We start from the raw sequence: 17,620 nt of genomic DNA on the forward strand, positions 1-17,620 counted from the left end.
ACCAATATTTCCTTTAATTTGTAAACCATCTGTATGTTAGGAAAACACACACGTGGAAGTGGTTTTCACTTAAATTAGATTCTGCTCGCTGGTGGATGGCCTAGAATGAGTCATGAGACCTGTCATATGGATGAATTATCGGAATGAACCGTTTGACTTCAGCTTGTTAGTGTGTGGAGCATCACAGCCAATCAGGATACATGAAGGAAAAAACTTCCCAAGATCTCAGGTGACACTGAAAGTGTTTATCTTAACATGTCTGCACCTTTCGGACATGTTTCTTCACCGCCACCAAACCCATACCAGCCTGAACAACTGGTCTTTGTTTTAGATCAACGTTTCACCATGTAGCTTATTTCATGTACTGTCCACTTTATCTTTGTTCTAGTCTTCTTCAGCCACTCAGAGATGACTTATTTTTCATTAGTCACTCTCAAAGCATATTATTTGGCAACTGGGAACTATTCAGTAACTGCAGTTAAACCAATAAGACACGTTTGTATTTAAAAGAGAGGAATAGAATAAATCTAGACCTGCTGAGAGGTGCTGTGAGTTGAAGGAGTTGTTTTTGTTGGTTTAGCTTTTCATCATGGTTATATCTAATAAAATTGATGAAATTCTCACAAGCCTACTCTTGCAATGATTAGGACAGGTTTGTTTTGTTTGTTTGTTTGTTTGTTTTTTATGGGGGGAAGAAACTCCTTTTAGTTTGTAAGGATTTCTACAGATTCTGTTAAACATACTTTTGGTCCTACTTCTGCTCCTTCCCAGTCTCTGATATAATAATAAAAAATGCATTTGTCAATTTAGAACACATTTTTTTATGCAAACAGATACATGTCTTATACCAGTTATCTTTGCTGTCACGAGTTGATGGAGATAAACAAAATGCTCTTTGTCCTTGTTCACCCATATTTGAGATATTTCTCCTTAAAGAAAGTGAATTCCTATAATCCCTCGTGCTGGTCTAGGGGCAGTAGGAGCAGGCAGAAGAGTGTCCGCTCCGATGCTATCTGCCGACGCAGGCACAAAGCAGACGGGCTCAGGGTAATTGAATCCACATATCGAGTTTTGCGGGCTGGATTCCACAGGGCCTAGGCTTGGCACACATCTCTCTGTGGAATGTTGGTCTGAAAGCGTTGCCGCTGATTCGTTCCCGTTCGTCCCACAAAATAGTCCAGAAAATGTTTCTGGAGAGATCTCTCAGATGCTCATCTGTCAGTTAGGGGAAATAAAAAGGCTGGGTGTGTTAGGTCAGAATCAGAAACTCTCAAGCGAACCATTAGACTTATTTATTGCCAGTAGAGGAGGGTACCGAGTTCAAAACCGAGGTGATTTAAGGTTATTGAATGGAATCCAAAGCCTAAGTGGGGCACAGGGAGAGAAAAAAATCTGTAGAATCTTTTGCAGTAGAACTATTCCACAAAGACTTTGTAATCTGTTTGAGATTCGAATGGGATTCTGCCTCATATTCATGGTTCTTATCTAAACCAGTCATCGACGTCACTCGTGTTAGCTGCATTTATTAGGATTCGTTAAAACTAAAAATAAATCCCAGGACACTTTGTCTGCTAAGTCTAACGAATACAGGACAAGAAATATTAGTCGTGTGTTGTATTTACTGACCTATATTCCCTTTTTTTTCCTCTCCTGCTCCAGAGATAAAGATTTGTTTTCATTCTCTAAACACACCAAAAGTAGATCTTTATTTAGGCAACCTGCTGAAGTGTTGAATCAGCGACGTGAAATTAGTTGAAGCTCTTCAGTGATCGTATAGTATTGTAATCTGACACGCCTGGTCTATATAATGTGACAGTGAATCGATGTTGTTGAATTAACTGCAAAAATTCATTAAGATTCTTTTTTATATTAATCTCACATCAGCATTTGGTTAATCAGCTGTTAATTAGCCAATAACTCAATTAGATTTCTGTCCTCACTTGGAAGCAAGTTATCAGGAGCACAATTGTAAGCTTTGAGAGAATGAAGTATTAAGTTTTGTGGTGCATTTTCCAGTTGAATGTATTTCAGTTTTGAAGACTGGAATTGTTTTAATGAGGCTTGGAAATATGTTGCTTTTGCAGCATGCAGTCGCTTGGGGAAAAGGTAGTAATCCTGCTCATGCTTTCTGGGGACAAGTTAAGATTCAGGACGCATTCTGGGGTCTCACCTGCCGTCTGCAAACAGAGCAGAGGATTTACACGCCCCGAGTTTCTAGTGTTTGTGTATGTGTGTCTTTGTGTTTGTAGCGGTCTGGCCAGCAAAAAGCAACAGCTACTTAGGTAGCGAGATTTCACGCAGTTTATAGGAGTCCCATTAAATGAAGTTCATGATTTTTTTTTTTCTTAGACAAGTTTGTAAGACATTTGTGCAGCTTTGAGCCAGTATACCATCTCATTTACAAGACTTGAGTTCTGGCACTTGGGCATGAAACTGAACCGCTGGCCATGAAAATATCAGACCGACTTTGGACAGAGCAGAGCATTCCTGTTCTCCGTCACGCAAGCTGGCGCTCACACTCCGTGCACTGATGACGGGCAGCATGCCAGGTGGATGTTGCCATGACTCCCAACACCACTCCTACCCGCTCCCTCCCCTATGTTTCTCCCCCGGTGGTTGCCGAATTTTCGGGGTAGGCAGGGCTAAGGGTTTTGATTTAGACAAAAGATGTCTTCACACTGTCAGCCGAATGATTCAGTGGAATGCTTTTCCGATCCCGAACCGGAGAACTGTTTGACCTTTTGGCTGAGGTTTTGTTATGGTGCCAGGACAGAGACAGAGAGTGATAGAGGGAAAAAGAGAGAGAGAGGAAACTTGGAAAGCAGAGAGAATTCTTTCCCTTTTTTTTCTGCCTTTCGATGCCTGAGAAAATGGCGGATGGCGCTGCACAGTGCAGACCTATACCTGAATTTGCCAAGATCTCCGGATACTATCCCAGGCTGGTTTAGATTTGGCGCAGCACTCGTATTTATTTAATTTTTTCTGTTCTTACCAATTCTTGCAAAAATGGGAAGAAAGCCTGTTAGAGGAGGCGGACGCTTCAAAATATAAAACAAAAAACAAAAAAAACGAAACGTGTTAAAGTCCAGATGAATAGGTGAAGTTTTGGTAAGCTGGCACAGACTTTCGCATTGTTAAAAATCCCTGGCACCAGTCGTCTCGATTCCACGTGAGCGTCTCTCTCTCCGGTCAGAGCGACTGAACATTAGCTGTTTTCATGGCAATACAGTTTGGCAGGTTTCCTGCCCCGGCAGATTCTTTGCTCTCTGGCAAAACCTCTGTGTGTGCAGTGTTGCCATGTTGAAGCATGGTACGCACTGTCAGAGCAGATTGCTGCTGAACTTTGGTGATTGACTTGGACAAAACTGGATTAATAGTCGAGAAATTAATAATCAGTGGAACTGCACATGGGATTGTATCCTGCATCGCTTTATTCATTTAAGTTCTTTATTGTAATATGGTAGTTATAACTATGTAATTACAATGTTACAGCCAGCATCTCCACTCTATTACATTGTTTTGTCTGATGTGTCTGATGTTTTCACTGATGCCTGAAAGCAATCTTTTGTTTGTGTTTTTTTTTTCTTTCAGTACAATGAGCATCAGCATAGGATACGTGTCCGGAGTTGTGCTACGTCAGGTAAGCCTTCCAACTTAATCTCTTATACCGAGTGCGTCACTACAGATATCAAGAATGAGATCATCACGAGATCAGACTGCGGCGTAATCACTCTGCACACACTCGAAAGAAAAGACGAGCCTGATGACGTGCAACTATTTAGTTCACCTTTTTTTTTTTTTTTTTTTTGTAGTGTGTCTTCTTCTCTTTCAAAAGCATTACATTTCTTCTTCTTTCTTGGTTTGCTTTGGCAATTTGTGACAAACACGTTTCTTGTTACTATTTTGAGGATGAACCACGTGTCATAAACCCGTAGATCCGATCTTGTGGCAAATCTGGTAACCCAAGCTCGCTTCTGTGGGTCTCTGTCACCGTGGTGCAATCCGTCTTTGTCTGCCCAGTTTTATAGCAGTGGATTATTTATGTTTCGTAGTGTTGGGGATATTTTTTCTTTTAAATTTAATACCTTTCATGAGCAAAGCTCAGTGGAACAGTACACGTCATCTCCTTAATCATCATAAAACTTTTTTGGTAAATCTTTTTAATAACAAGTGTTGTGCTACATATGTTAGTTTCTGTGAGTTTTTTTTTTCCATTTCAAGCTCCAAATCTAAAGCACCAGTCAATGGAGACAAGAAGAAACCGTGTGCATCCAGGTTGAGGTAGTAGGTTGTATGGTTTAGAATTACACCATGGGAGTTAACTGTACAACCTTCTAGCTTTCCTTGGAGTACACTCATGTCGTCCGGAGAGTCTTCTTCCTGATGTAAACATCACTTAATCAAGGAACTTTGTCGTAAAGAAATATTTTCATTTCCTTTCTGTTAGGAGATGCTTATTTAACATTTACGGAAGGAGTCTCCAGTTCCGGAGCTTTGTATTCTGACACTAGGTTGTGACGTTAGAATGTCTGCAGGATAGAACAAAGGTAGTGACGGTAATGACTCTATAACCGCTAAACTGTCATTTAGAGCAGGAAGTAATGCCTGATACGACCGGTAATTAAATATAACTGTTGTTAAATATTAAATATAATATAATTGTTAAAAAGTACGACATGTTATTCCTTACTAATTTAAACATTTGAATTGTTGCTGTGGTATAACGCCCTGTCTGGAGTCATAGTTTAATCCGTTTTTTTTGTTTGTTTGTTTGTTTTTTTTTGTTTTAATATTATTATTATTTATTTATTTTTGGTATAAGTATAAATGGTATAAAAGATTAGGAAAAAGTGGGCGGTAGTATTACTTACGCTCATACAATTTGTCTTTCTTGTTAGAAATCGCTTGCATGATGTGGAGAGATTCATAACGTACTGTAGCTCATGAGTAAGCCTGGCAAAACTTTGGTGGAAACCGGTGGCCTTGAACGATTAGAGCAGTTTGTATTTAATGCAGTTTTGTTACACAACTAAAATCACATAAAGACAAGCGACTTCACTGAGCCAGATAAATGAACCCAACAGCAGGTTTTACAATAATGACAATGTTTAATTAACAATACTAAATGGTCGTTTGCCATCGCGTGGCCTCAGTAAGTGTTCACCACATTCCTTGAAATAATTCATGAATAAAAATGTTAAATAAGTCATTAGAGGCGAATACGGTTTTGTAGCTTACACTCTAAAACATGCGGGAAGAAAGTTTGCGAACACACAACCCTCTTAACCGCTTAATGCAAAGTGACAGAGGAATTCGCATTACGGTTTCCTTTAACGCGGCTGGTTAATTAACTTTTCCCCTTCTCAAAGGAGAGCTCACTATCTCAATTAGTGGTATTTGGAAGGGTTATATTTTTTTTTTTGTTGGAGATTTAATCCACTGCTGTGTATATGTACATTACACAACACACACAGGCTGTAATATTATAGTGCACCTATAATATAAACACGCAGGCTGAACCGCAGCAGGAGAAAATCCATCACGGTGTGATTTACTTATCATACTCTTTGTGTACATCAGTCTTGAAGGACTAATAAGATATTACTGATGATAAAAAAAGGTAGTATTATGTCTTCATTTATGCTTTTCCTGCACTTAGTTTGAAGTTATGTAAATTTATTTTTCAAAAGCCGTGAGAGGAATCAAATCAAAAATGTACTTTCGCATCAGACACCGAAGGTCAGCGTCGTTCTCTGGTTATTCAGCGTAATATCTGTGATATTCAGCCTGTTTTATAATTGATATCATAAACAAAAAGACTGCTGCATTGATATGTGTAGGTTCTTCTTCTTTATGTCAGACTGTCGTCTAATGTTTTGATATATGTGTCATCTGGGGCTGATTTCTTTCTCTCTCTGACTGTAGATTTTGTGCTACCTGTCAGTGACCGCGCGCTACACAAGTATAGGATAAAAATCTCATTCTTGATTAATTTTGTTTCCAAGAACAGCATCAAGTCTGCAGCTTTTTGTACTCAGGCATAACATTTGCATACAAGTTTGCACTGCTATTCATTTATACTCACCTAGATTTACCACACGATCTCACACATGTACCTGAAACATGATGAGTCTATGGTCATGTCCACACTAATCCGGATATATTTGAAAACGGAGTTTACGTTTAAAAACGCTCACATCATCGTTTTCTAAAAGTTGCTCATCCACACTGAAATGTATGAAAACACTTACATCTCTCTACTGCACATGAGTAAAGCTTCGACCTGCTTTCGACTGCGTCACATGACTAAAAACGCGTCATAGTATTCAAAAGCCTCTGTCTTCACAGTCCACGCTAAGACGCGAAGACTGCGTTTTCAAATTTAGCTGCTTTGGAGAGCGTCTTCCAGCAGCTACGTTTTCGTTGACTTAAAACGCCGTCTCAGTGTGGACGAAAGGCCAAAACAGGAGAGAAAAATATACGTTTTCAAGCGAAAACGTATTAGTGTGGACATGGCCTATATTAGAAATCGGACATTTGCGAGAAACCCATATGCCCACTTATAGTGAGAAACCTCAACGTTGTCCTAAACAATTCCTTGATATGTATTGAATATTAAATTCCCAATTACTGGACAAATATACGGCTACTACACCTGTACACCTGCTCGTTCGTACAGCTCAAGGGCTTCAGCTAATGTTCGCGTCAAACATCAGAATGGAAAAATGACATGATCAGTTGTGACTTTTATCATGGCCGTGTTGTATTTTAGAAACTTTTAACGAACAACAGTGTCTGGACTTTACACAGAATGGCACACAAAACACAAAAAACAAAACATCCAGCAAACCAGAAACATCTTGATGAACTCAAAGAGATTGACCAGACTGACTTGAGCTGGCAAGAAGTCTGTCAAATAATCTCAAATACGTACGTCAGGTTCCATGTCTGTGTCAACCAAGAACAGGAATCTGAGGGGCTGTAGGAGCAAATTTCCTGCATCGTGTGTGATCAGCTGATTGCTTAATTGCACTAGTATGCAGGTATACAGGTAGTCCTAATAAAATGAGTGTATATGTTGAACTGAATTGTGAATCAAAGAATCTGAGTCAAAAAAGCTGATTCCTGTTACCCTCACTAATCTACAGCCCTTGTTTAATTTCTGTTCAGGCTTCTTCTTGCCGAAACACCCATATCACACTAACAGTATAACAAACAAGGATAAGGTTTATTACTTCACTTCGCCTCACTACCCATTACGTTTCTCAAAATGTCTAGTGTTTTTTCTTGGTTTTGTAGCAAAGGACTGGAGCATCAACCTCTCTTGTGTTTAACATTCGTGCTATTTAACATCACAGAATTGAGACACTTTAAAATTTAGGAGGCATGGATGTGTGTATGTGTGTGTATCTTGAACGTGTGTGTTCCTCATTGTCATAACTGCAAGACACACACACGATATCTGTGTGTTCGATTTTTTTTTTCAGCCATCATGACAAGGTGACACTAATGAAAGTTCTGATGGACAACTTTCTCTCAAATTCTTTATTTTATGCAAATTTAAAGCCCCCATTGCATTCATATTTGTCCATTCACCACACATCATTATTAATAATAATATGACAAACCACGATAAAATCAGCACGTTTGTAAATCAGCACACACCAGTCCCGTGTACATGAGGGAACCATTTTCATCCTTCACTGTCTCGTGTGTTTGCTTAGCTTCAGTGAAGGCTTCCTCAATCCCACCAGGCCTTGACATTTTACCCAACGCTCCTAACGAGTGATTTACAGACAGAATCCAGACCTAGACAGGACGCACGAAACATAACGCTGGAACTGTACCATATGGGAAAGGTCTTGGTGTTACGGTCTCTGCAGTGTATCGCGTCTTTGATATACGGCCTCGCATCACTCGCAGGAAATACATGGTATATCTGCTATACCGTGCGCTCAGTCGTACAGAATGACTCGTCCCGAACCTTTGTTCCTCCCTCTCCGGCTCAGCATGACACGGGCGCTGTCTCTGCAGAATGAGGACACTGGGTTGCTTTGGCTGCATGCCACTGCTTGTGAAGCACATTCGATTGGACCAGAGAGGAGAGAAAATATGGAGGAAGTTCTAAAAATCTGCTGTGTGGTTTCACAGACCTGTCCATGTCAGCTAAATTGATTTAGGAATGTGAGTAACCGAGAATCATTCATCAATACAGTGAAACATTGCAAATGAGCGTTTTGACTTGGAAACTTGGGCGGCAGAAACGCAATTATGAATATGAATTGAATCTGAGGAGAGATCGGTGAAACTGATGTGGAATTTATGTGTAGCTCTATTATATAAACACTCATGCATTGTGTGTGTGTGTGTGTGTGTGTGTGTGTGTGTGTGTGTGTGTGTGTGTGTGTGTGTGTGTGTGTGTGTGTGTGTGTGTGTGTGTGTGTTTTTTTAAATTGCTGCGATTCCCAGCAGCTCAGTGACTAGGTTTCTCCTGGAACTATCTCAGTAAAAAGCCTTAGGAGATTTACATCCACAGTTGTTGTGTTTTTTCCAGCTCCTGATTCACTTAGCTTGTTTTTTTTATCGTATCTTTATATTACTGTGTTTCTAAAGAGGCAGTAGGGTAAAATTGGAGCGAACAGCTTTTAATTAAAGCACAAACAAAATGACTTGTGGTATTAATGTAGATTTGATTCATGAACATGGATACGATTCAATACGCTCCTCGTCTTACTGACACTGTGTCAAAAATGAGTTCACAACAAACATGTAGAAATGCGAACAAAACATGTTTTGTTTTATATAGGTACAGCAGGGCATTCGATGATGTCCAGTGTTGTTACTTTAATGGACAGTGGACAAAAAAATTTACTGGACAGTGGGGAAAAAATTGTTTTATTTTCTCATTTTGTTTGTGAACCTTTTCCTTTATTTATATATATGTTGTACCATTGATAGAAAAAAAATTCTGCAAAACTTTGTGTTACATAACACGTGGAGACGTCTCTTTTAAGATGTTTTTTTCCAAGTGTTGTCAGGATACTTTTGCAATCTCTCCCTCACTGCACTGAAATAAAACGAACCTTTCCGACTTTAAAAAACTTTTAAAAGGCATGTCAAGTTGTTGCAGTTCTTTATTCTTTACTTTTTCTCAGCTTGAAAAATAAGTTGTTCTACATCTTTTTTTCAAATGACAACAAAGGGTTTTTTTTTTTTAGGTGTCTTTTCTCCAGCGAACGTACATGTTGTCTTGTGGGGATTCTTTCCATTTTTTTAAATCGTAACACGGACCAGACTGGGGATGTGCTGCATGACAGAAGAAATCCCGAATCCCTGGCTTTATGTCCAACTCCTCTTTTTCGGACTCGGCTCAGCTGTTCCGTCTGTCGTCCCCGATCTTTATCCCACCTCAAATCTGAAGTTAGGAAAGTTTTCATTTTGTTTTTTTCCTAGGGAGATTTTCGCTGTGGAAACACTGACAAACCACTAGACACTTGTCTTAACTTTTTTTTTTCCCCCAGCACTAAAGAATAAGCTTTTTACTTTCCAAATTCGACACTGACTCTTAAAAACTAGACAGTTGCTGAGACACAAAAACTCACAGGAGTTTGTTTTAAGAGACAGTTTTTGTCCTCACCCCCTGAACCCCAATGGTTCCTCCAGATGTAGCAGAGCGAAGCGTGTCAGAAAAATCCCGCCGCCTCAGCAGAATCAGATCCAGCTGGCGCGATCGGCCGAGCTACAACTCATTGGTTACAGCTGGGCTTCGATTTATGTGATAGCTGAACAAATAAATTACAGGATTAGATAGGGCAGGAAAGAAGACACTTTTGTTTCACTCCACCATCAGTCTCTGCGAGTCCGCACCTCTCAAGTGTAAACAAATGGCATCGGATATTAATGGGGATTTAATAGCGTAAAAAAATAGGTCTTAATCGATTTGAGGGAAAAAAACAAACCTTTTCTTTTTGCAACAAATTATTTATTGAGTTCACATTCATGTTAAGGCTTTGGATTGAAACCTGGTTGGATGTAATGTTATCAAATTCTACAAACCAACAGAACGTTTCCTATTAGTTCTTAACAAACGAAGATAAGCTTTTTTTCTCTCATGACTCGTTTTATATATATATATGATAACTGCAACTAGAACTCTGCAGTACGACGTTATATCATCAGTATGGTGATGATCCGTCACTTTTCTGTGCTGTTGTAGCCATGGGGACACCTTTATAATCTAAAACTTTGATACTCAAACTTTATAATAATAAAACTTTGAGCTCATTTAAACTGTGAAAAATCCTTCTTTAGATTTTCCCTCTCTTAGGTGATGAAAAAAAACCCCAATTAAAATATTTGGCTTAAATGAAAAGAAAAAAAAAACTTTTCTAACTACAATTCAATTTTTATTTATTTATTACGAATCTAATTGCAGATGTTGATCCGTCTTCATTTTAAAAGGTTCCCAGACCGTTTATCGCATTTGGTTTGTATCGGTTTCCTGTTGTAAATTCTCTTTATGTATTCCTTTTCCTCAATACTGTTAATGACCTTTAATCAAAATAAGAAAAACAAAGGAAGTACAGTATGCTCGGAGACATGGACACCGAAAAGCATCACGTCTGTTACATTTCTACAAACGTTCCTTGAGAAAAGCGTCAGGAATCGATTGCTTTTGTGTCACATAACTACAGGAAATCCATTCTCTGTAAATAAAACATGGCAGAACATAGAGAGTTTTAAATCTTTATTGATAATCCTCACTTTCTCCATGTACATCAGCGTGTTTTAACGTACCTCGATACGCGCATGGATTTTTTTTGTAGGTGAACTGCCTCAGCTGCACATTCTCATATGTAATTGATTGTTAGTTTGTGTGTCTGTCTGCGTGTGTGTGTGTGTGTGTGTGTGTGTGCGTGTGTGTGTGTGTGTGTGTGTGTGTGTGTGTGTGTGTGTGTGTGTGTGTGTGTAATTGAGCACTTAGCCTCCTGCCCTTCACCCTTCCAAGCCCAGAACATCACTGAACCTGACCTGAGCATCACTTTTGCTGGAAAAAGACCGCAGCGAGTGAACGTGTGAGCCAGGTTCCTTTGCCCGAGGTGCTCGATACGCCGCGCTGCTTTTCATGCAGAGACAGACAGAGTAATAAAAATACCAAATCCAATTAGAAATAGGATAAATAAATACACATATAACGTACATGACTGAAGCATCATCGATCTGTCTGGAGTCAGGAACGGCCTTGCTGCGTAAAGCACTTTCTCCCATCAATGTACCCGTGACTTTTGACCTTCTGGGACAAATCAATGGGATTGATCAGCGGCTGCAGACTGGACCGTCCTCTACAGGGACCAGACACAATGGTCATTAATGCTTTTCTGTGTGTGTGTGCGTGTGTACGTGAGCGAGCGACTACCACATCCCCCTCCATACTCCATGTCTTTACTCTCTCGTGTGTATACATTCGTGCATTCACTTGCAATTTTCTTTTATTTTTTAAATAAAAAAAGATTATTATAAGTTATTATATTAAACAAACATCATGTTGATGCCTCTAGAACACAGACCTCTCCAGATTTTGTTTCCCCTCATGTTCGGTTTGACGTCACAGACTTTTTTGCGTCAGAAAGCTTGTAACGTTTCCTTTGTTGTTTTGTCTTTTCCAGCTCTCGCGTCTGTTTATATCCAGTTGTATATTTTACACTTTGCTTAGATGAAAAACGAGTCTCGTGTTTGTCAGTCACTAGTTAAACAGACACTTATTTTACTTACTTCACCAAATAAGCCATGTATCACTTACATACATATAAACCATGTAATCATCTTCAATCTCCATCTACAGTTGTTGAAATTGACCGTTTTAATCTTTCTACAAATAAGCGCAACGATCTGCTTATAAGAAGAGACGGGGATCGTGTAAATGATTCACATTTGTGACGCGTTTATATAATAAACAATGCAGAAACAATAAGATCTTCATGACTTGTTGACTCATCCCCGTGCGTAATTAAGGACACGGCGCACAACAGTCAGATCTGCTAAACAGTTGCAGGTAAAAGTCAAAGCCATTAAAATTTTAATTAAGAAGAAAGAGCATGAGAAAAAAAGTGAGAAAGAAGAAGCTAAAAATAATAGATATTGCTGTTGAGTCGGCTGATGGAGTACAATTCCTGATCGATATCCGACGATGCCCGAGAATGACCTGAAATATTGTGACCCCTGCTCTTAGGTCTTAGCTCTTTATAGGTTCAAATCTTGATACGTTTTGAACGTTTCATTGAATGAATCGTCTGGAGATCCTCACTACAGAGAGTGTTGGAAATTAGCGTTGTTTTTTTTTTTTCACCTTAAAGCTTTATAGTAGCAACCTTGTGTCATAAACCTAACGCGGTGCAGAAATGTGTGTTGAGTCTCGCTGCGTCAACAACGTGCTTTTCTCAACAAAATGGCGGTGAGCTGAGCACCTTGAGTCTACGGGTCTCCGTCTCACTCGTGTGTGTGTTTATGTGTTTGCGCCTGGGTAAACCGTCGCCTCTAATGTGTGTGTGCGTTCGTGTTGTGCGTTCGTGTGTATGAGGACCCGCTTTATTGTCTGGATTGTGTGTGTGACGGCGGCCCTCTGCTGACGGACCGTGGGTGCATAAGCTTGGCCACAGGCCCAGACACTGCCACAGCGGTAATAGAGTTGATTGATCATCACTCCGTCAAGGTTTCCCTGCTGATTTCACTAGCCCTCACTGGTGCACACCACACACACACACACACACACACACACACACACACACATACTCTACCACTTTTCTTCATCCTGAGGCTCGAGCCAGCATGGTGTGCTCTCATATCGGCGAAGTCGCCTCTAAGATCAGCTTTAGGTTGAAATGCAGCCCCCCATAAGACCATTCCGTGCATGCGCATGTGTGTGTGAGTGTGTGTGTGTGTGTGTGTGTGTGTGTGTGTGTGTGTGAGCGCCAGGCTCTGCATTGCAGTGCGGCCAACATAGGCGGCGTTTGCATTAAGCACATAATCAATGACCGGCTGTCAGCGTAAGGGTCACGACCCCCATCCACACTGCAGGGAGCAGCGAGAGAAGGTCACAGGTTGCGAGATTAAGACGGGGCCGTCCTGAAGCGCTCCCAGACAGATAAATCAACCATCATCCCATCTCATCAAATGTGTCTGCTCCTCTGAGAATTGATTCAGACTCCACGACTGACTGGGCTTTGCTCCACCACCATCACCCCATCACCCCCACCCACCGAAAAAAGACACTGATGGCTGCTTTGACCGAAGGATTTTATTGAGCTTTTTTTTTCTCCTAAGTGTTGTTTGATGAACTGCAGTGGTTTTGTCACGTGGCATTGCGCCGCGTGTGAGGAAAAGTTATGCTTCCCAGAGGCAGACCACTTTATTTCTGAACCTCGTACTAAACGTTCGAGCCATTCGTGTAGCCAAAAGTCGCTTTTAATAATCTTTATGATATTTTTTTTTATATTATATGCAGTTATATGAATGATTAAGGATACTTTTAGATCGCATTTCCCTTTACATCACTTTGCTCCATATTGACTTTTTATTAAATTTTATTTATTTATTTTTCCTTTTTCTTTTGTGTATATATATAATATGCTCCTAATATTTGAATAAACTGTGCATAGGTGGGGGGTACAGTATGTGGCAACAGCAAGCTAGCCACCCCACCGGACGTGTGTCTGTTACATGTATTTCAAAACACTTTGTTTTTTCCTTGAGGAAGGGATTGATCAGTGCAGGACGAAGCCTTTGCAGCAGACGAGATGGAGTGAGTGAGAGAGAGAGAGAGAGAGAGAGAGTAGGAGAGGGAGAGAAGGATGTAGTGAGAGCAGAGGAGAGGGAGGGTGCTCAGCGCAGCACGCCGCTGCCGACTGGAACTCAGACTTGCCGACATGCTGGAGAGACTCTCTACCAGACAGGTACGGCGGCCTGGACAAAATGAAAGGAGGAAAGGGGAGGGATCACTAAGGGAAAAGATCAAGAGGGTTTTTGGGGGGGCTGAGTTATCGTTTCTGGTATTTGGGTGCATGTGAGAGTGTGTATGAGAGACAGTGAGAGAGAGAGAGATCGCGATTGTGATTATGGTGGTGTAATGGGGTGGGGGTGGAGAGGCAATGTTGGGGTGAGGTAGGGTGTCAGAGGAAGATGACTGCCTCGTGCGTCTCCTTACCTCACAAGCTCCTGTCCCACCTCAGTGACCTGCCTCTGTCTGGGATTACCTTCTCCTCTCTCTCTATCTCACTCTCTCGCTCTCTCTCTCCCTCTCTCTTACTCGCACACTGTTTTTCTTCTTACCTTTTACCGTTACTCTGAAATGACAAATCATACGTGTCGGCTCTGACGGTGTGCCTGTGTGCATGTGAGGCAGGGAGGAGGGGTTGTTAAAGGCACGTGTCGAGCCGTTCTCATTTCCGGCAGCGTCCGCGCTTTCCCTATTCCCTTGAGGAGGAGGAAGCTGGCTGATTGTTTGGGGGGGGGGAGGAGTCTGCTAGTGGCGTGTTTGTGTGTGTGTTTGTGTGCAAGCGTGGCGAAAAATGACATTTCGGCTGGCGCGTGCGCTTTTGAAATTGATGCCGGGCCAGTCTGATGTCGGGACTAGAGAAAAGGCAGCGAGAAAGCCGCCACTGTCGTCTCTGCCAATCGATCTGGTGATCACATCTAAATGACAACTTTGGACCGGAGGGGAGCGCGCCAGTGTCGTAAGGAAGGGGGGTAAGGAAGGGGGGTGGCGGGGGTGTCGCAGTGGCTGTGTGTCTGAGTTAAATGAGTGCAGGTGGGGGGAGTAGGGGGGGGCAGAGGAGAACTGCAGCCGCCGCCGATCAGCGTCTCGCACTTTTTTTTTTTTGCTGATACCGAATCGTTTGCGAGAGGCGCGAATCCCGAGTCCTTCCCCTTTTCTCCGTGTCTGAGCTGCACCTCTGCCTTTCCATACAAGCCGCTTGCAGCAGATCAGCAAGGTGAGAGATGCACACCAATGCTGTGGCTCTGAAGACAAAGGAGAGAGAGGAAGAGAAAGAGACTGACCATCTGACTAGGGGTTTACCTCAGCCAACAAAGGCTAGTTAGCGCAGAGCAGGGTGCCACGGACTCACAGCTGCATTTTTGACGGAGAAATGAAAAAGTCAGAAAAGGCGTGTTCTTTTTTAAAACTCATTCGCTCTTTATCAGTCGTGTCTGCTGCTTTCGTCGGGCCGGGTCAGCGTTCGGATTGTAGCGACTAGCGTGGAATGCTGGACAAGTTATCTGGTGAAAAATTGGGGTTGAGGGGGGGAGTGTGTGTGTCTGTGTGTGTATCTGTGTGCAGATCTGTCTGCAGAGGGCCGGTGTTGTTGTACGGTACCAGACAGAGCGCTGGCCCGCCGAGACGAACAGAGCCGGGCGTTGAACAAAGAGCAGCCACACAGGAAAGTGTGTGTGCGTGTGCATATGTGTGTGTGTGTGTGTGTGTGTGTGTGTGTGTGTGTGTGTGTGTGTGTGTGTGTGTGTGTGTGTAAATGTGTGTGCATGACAGAGAGAGGCAGGATCCTGGTTCTTCCCCCCCACACACTCTAACCCCTGCACCTCTTCGGACCATGCTGTACTTCTCCTGTTCCCTGAGACCCTAACTTGTGAGCTGAGCGAATTCAAAATCACGGGTTAGGCTCTTGGGACCTGGGCGGAGGGCAAGATCGACTCGAAACTCCGAACATTCCTCCCGAGGCGACGCAGGATAGTAAGGCAGGATGCCGACTGATGTCCTAGGAACAGGGACTAAAACGAAGCAGGGACGGTGAATCAGTTAGACCTGGCGGAAAGCTGCTGTTACAGCAGATTGCTGTCTAGACAACGCCTTTCTTCGCTTTTTTTCACGCAGCTTATTGCGCGCAGCATGTTCTGTAATGAATCTGTGTTCCGCTTGTCGAGATTGTTGCAAAAAACTTTAAAATAATTTTATTTTGTCAGACTTGTTTAGACTTGTCAAATGTTGATGTGTTTTTCCCTCACAGGCCACTAGGCAGCACAATGTGTCGTCAAACCTCTGTTAATCAACACAAATAAAAAATTTAATGTGCGTAAAGATGCGTAGATTTTTGTGTCATCTAGTTGCCATTTCAAGTCAATAACTGATTATTTCTTAACGATTCTCTTAATCGAATCTGAGATCTCACAAAAAAAGCGCAAACTCTGTTCTTAGTCACAAGGAGGATAAGGAAGTTCACTACACTTAAAATCAACATTTTTCAATAAAAGAACGTTCTATAATGTTCGACAAACATCTCCGCTTTTCATCCACTTTCCCAGTTCATCCTTCATCCCTCAGTACCATTTTAAACATGAATCAATTACGCTTGTTATTCCTCTTGTTTCTTCATAATTCACCACCTTGTCCTTAAAAGGGTTTCACATATTGAGTAAACACATGCTCATTGCTCATCTTTTTTTTTTTTTTTCTTCTAACAGAAAGTCTGACTCCTGGTACAGTTTCTGCCGCTTAATTAAATCCACACACATCCTCGTCTCGTAATATCAGCGCAGACTTTCAGAACTGAACAGCAGATTAATTTTTCTAATGCCACCCTGGCATCTGCGCCCACTGGAAAGGTGGCCTGACATTTAACAACAGCTCTGCAGTCCGGGTTCACTCGGTACAGTAGGACTCTTCTTTTTTTTTTTTTTTTTTTTTTTTCTCCGCAAACTGAACTCATTAAGTGTTACGACTAATTTTGTTACATCCTCCCTGGAGTGTTCAACTTTTAAAAATCTAATTTTGCTAAATTACCCACATTAGAAACGCTGTTTTTCAAAAACAATCGCTTTTCCCCCTCAGACGCTCTCTCTCTCTCTTTTTTTCTCTCTGTCTGTCTCTCTGTCTCCTTTACTGTTTCTCTCTGGCTCTAATTGTATTTTCTCCCCCCGTTTGGTCTCACACCGAACAATAGCCGATGCCAACTAATCAGTGTGACTCTTTACCACGGAGCCCCCAGCAACAGCTGAAGCGCTGCCATGCTCCACGCATACCAAGCAGTCAGCCGCGGCACGGCAAGCGCCAGCCCGGTGCCCACCGTGGGGCCAGACACTTTTATTAGAATCTGTCTGACACTTGCCGAAGCCTGGCAGCGCCAAGGCAATGATGAAATTCACTGCTCTCCCTACCCCCACCAACACACACACACAGCACGCTTTTCAGAGCTCATCTGAACAGTCCTATAAATATTCGACCCCCCTCCAGAGTGGAGTACAGAGGATGTGGCACGACCGCAAATGAAAAAAAAAATGTTTAATAAATGGATTGATGTGTTTTAAAGGGTCTGGTGAGCTCTGCGCACACACACATACACACACATAAACACACAAACATGCACCCTGCTTCACTCCGTGTGCTTTTAATATTTACAGATTTAGTCAGAGACACATTGGCATACTGGTTATTTGTGTTTATTGTTTGTTTTACACACAAGACGTTCAACATGAAGGCAGACACACAAAGACCTTCTCATAAACATTTTGAAGTGCCAATGCCACAATAATTACATCCATAATAAGCAGTAAAAAAAAAAGGATCACTGATTTGTATGAATTGCTTTACTTGTGTCTGATAACTAATTTGTAT

The 17,620-nt window shown here is 41.7% G+C and overlaps 1 long non-coding RNA gene across 3 annotated transcripts in view; it reads left to right on the top strand.

Annotated features, from left to right (window-relative positions):
- Positions 1 to 17,620, top strand: part of LOC113650360 — a 53,851-nt gene that overhangs the window by 31,480 nt on the left and 4,751 nt on the right. For all 3 annotated transcript variants that reach the window (XR_003442386.2, XR_007138866.1, XR_007138867.1), the window contains one exon: positions 3,592 to 3,640. This is a non-coding gene — a long non-coding RNA (uncharacterized LOC113650360). The remainder of the gene's footprint in view (positions 1 to 3,591; positions 3,641 to 17,620) is intronic.

This window comes from Tachysurus fulvidraco, chromosome 20 (assembly GCF_022655615.1).
Source record: "Tachysurus fulvidraco isolate hzauxx_2018 chromosome 20, HZAU_PFXX_2.0, whole genome shotgun sequence".
Taxonomy (NCBI): domain Eukaryota; kingdom Metazoa; phylum Chordata; class Actinopteri; order Siluriformes; family Bagridae; genus Tachysurus; species Tachysurus fulvidraco.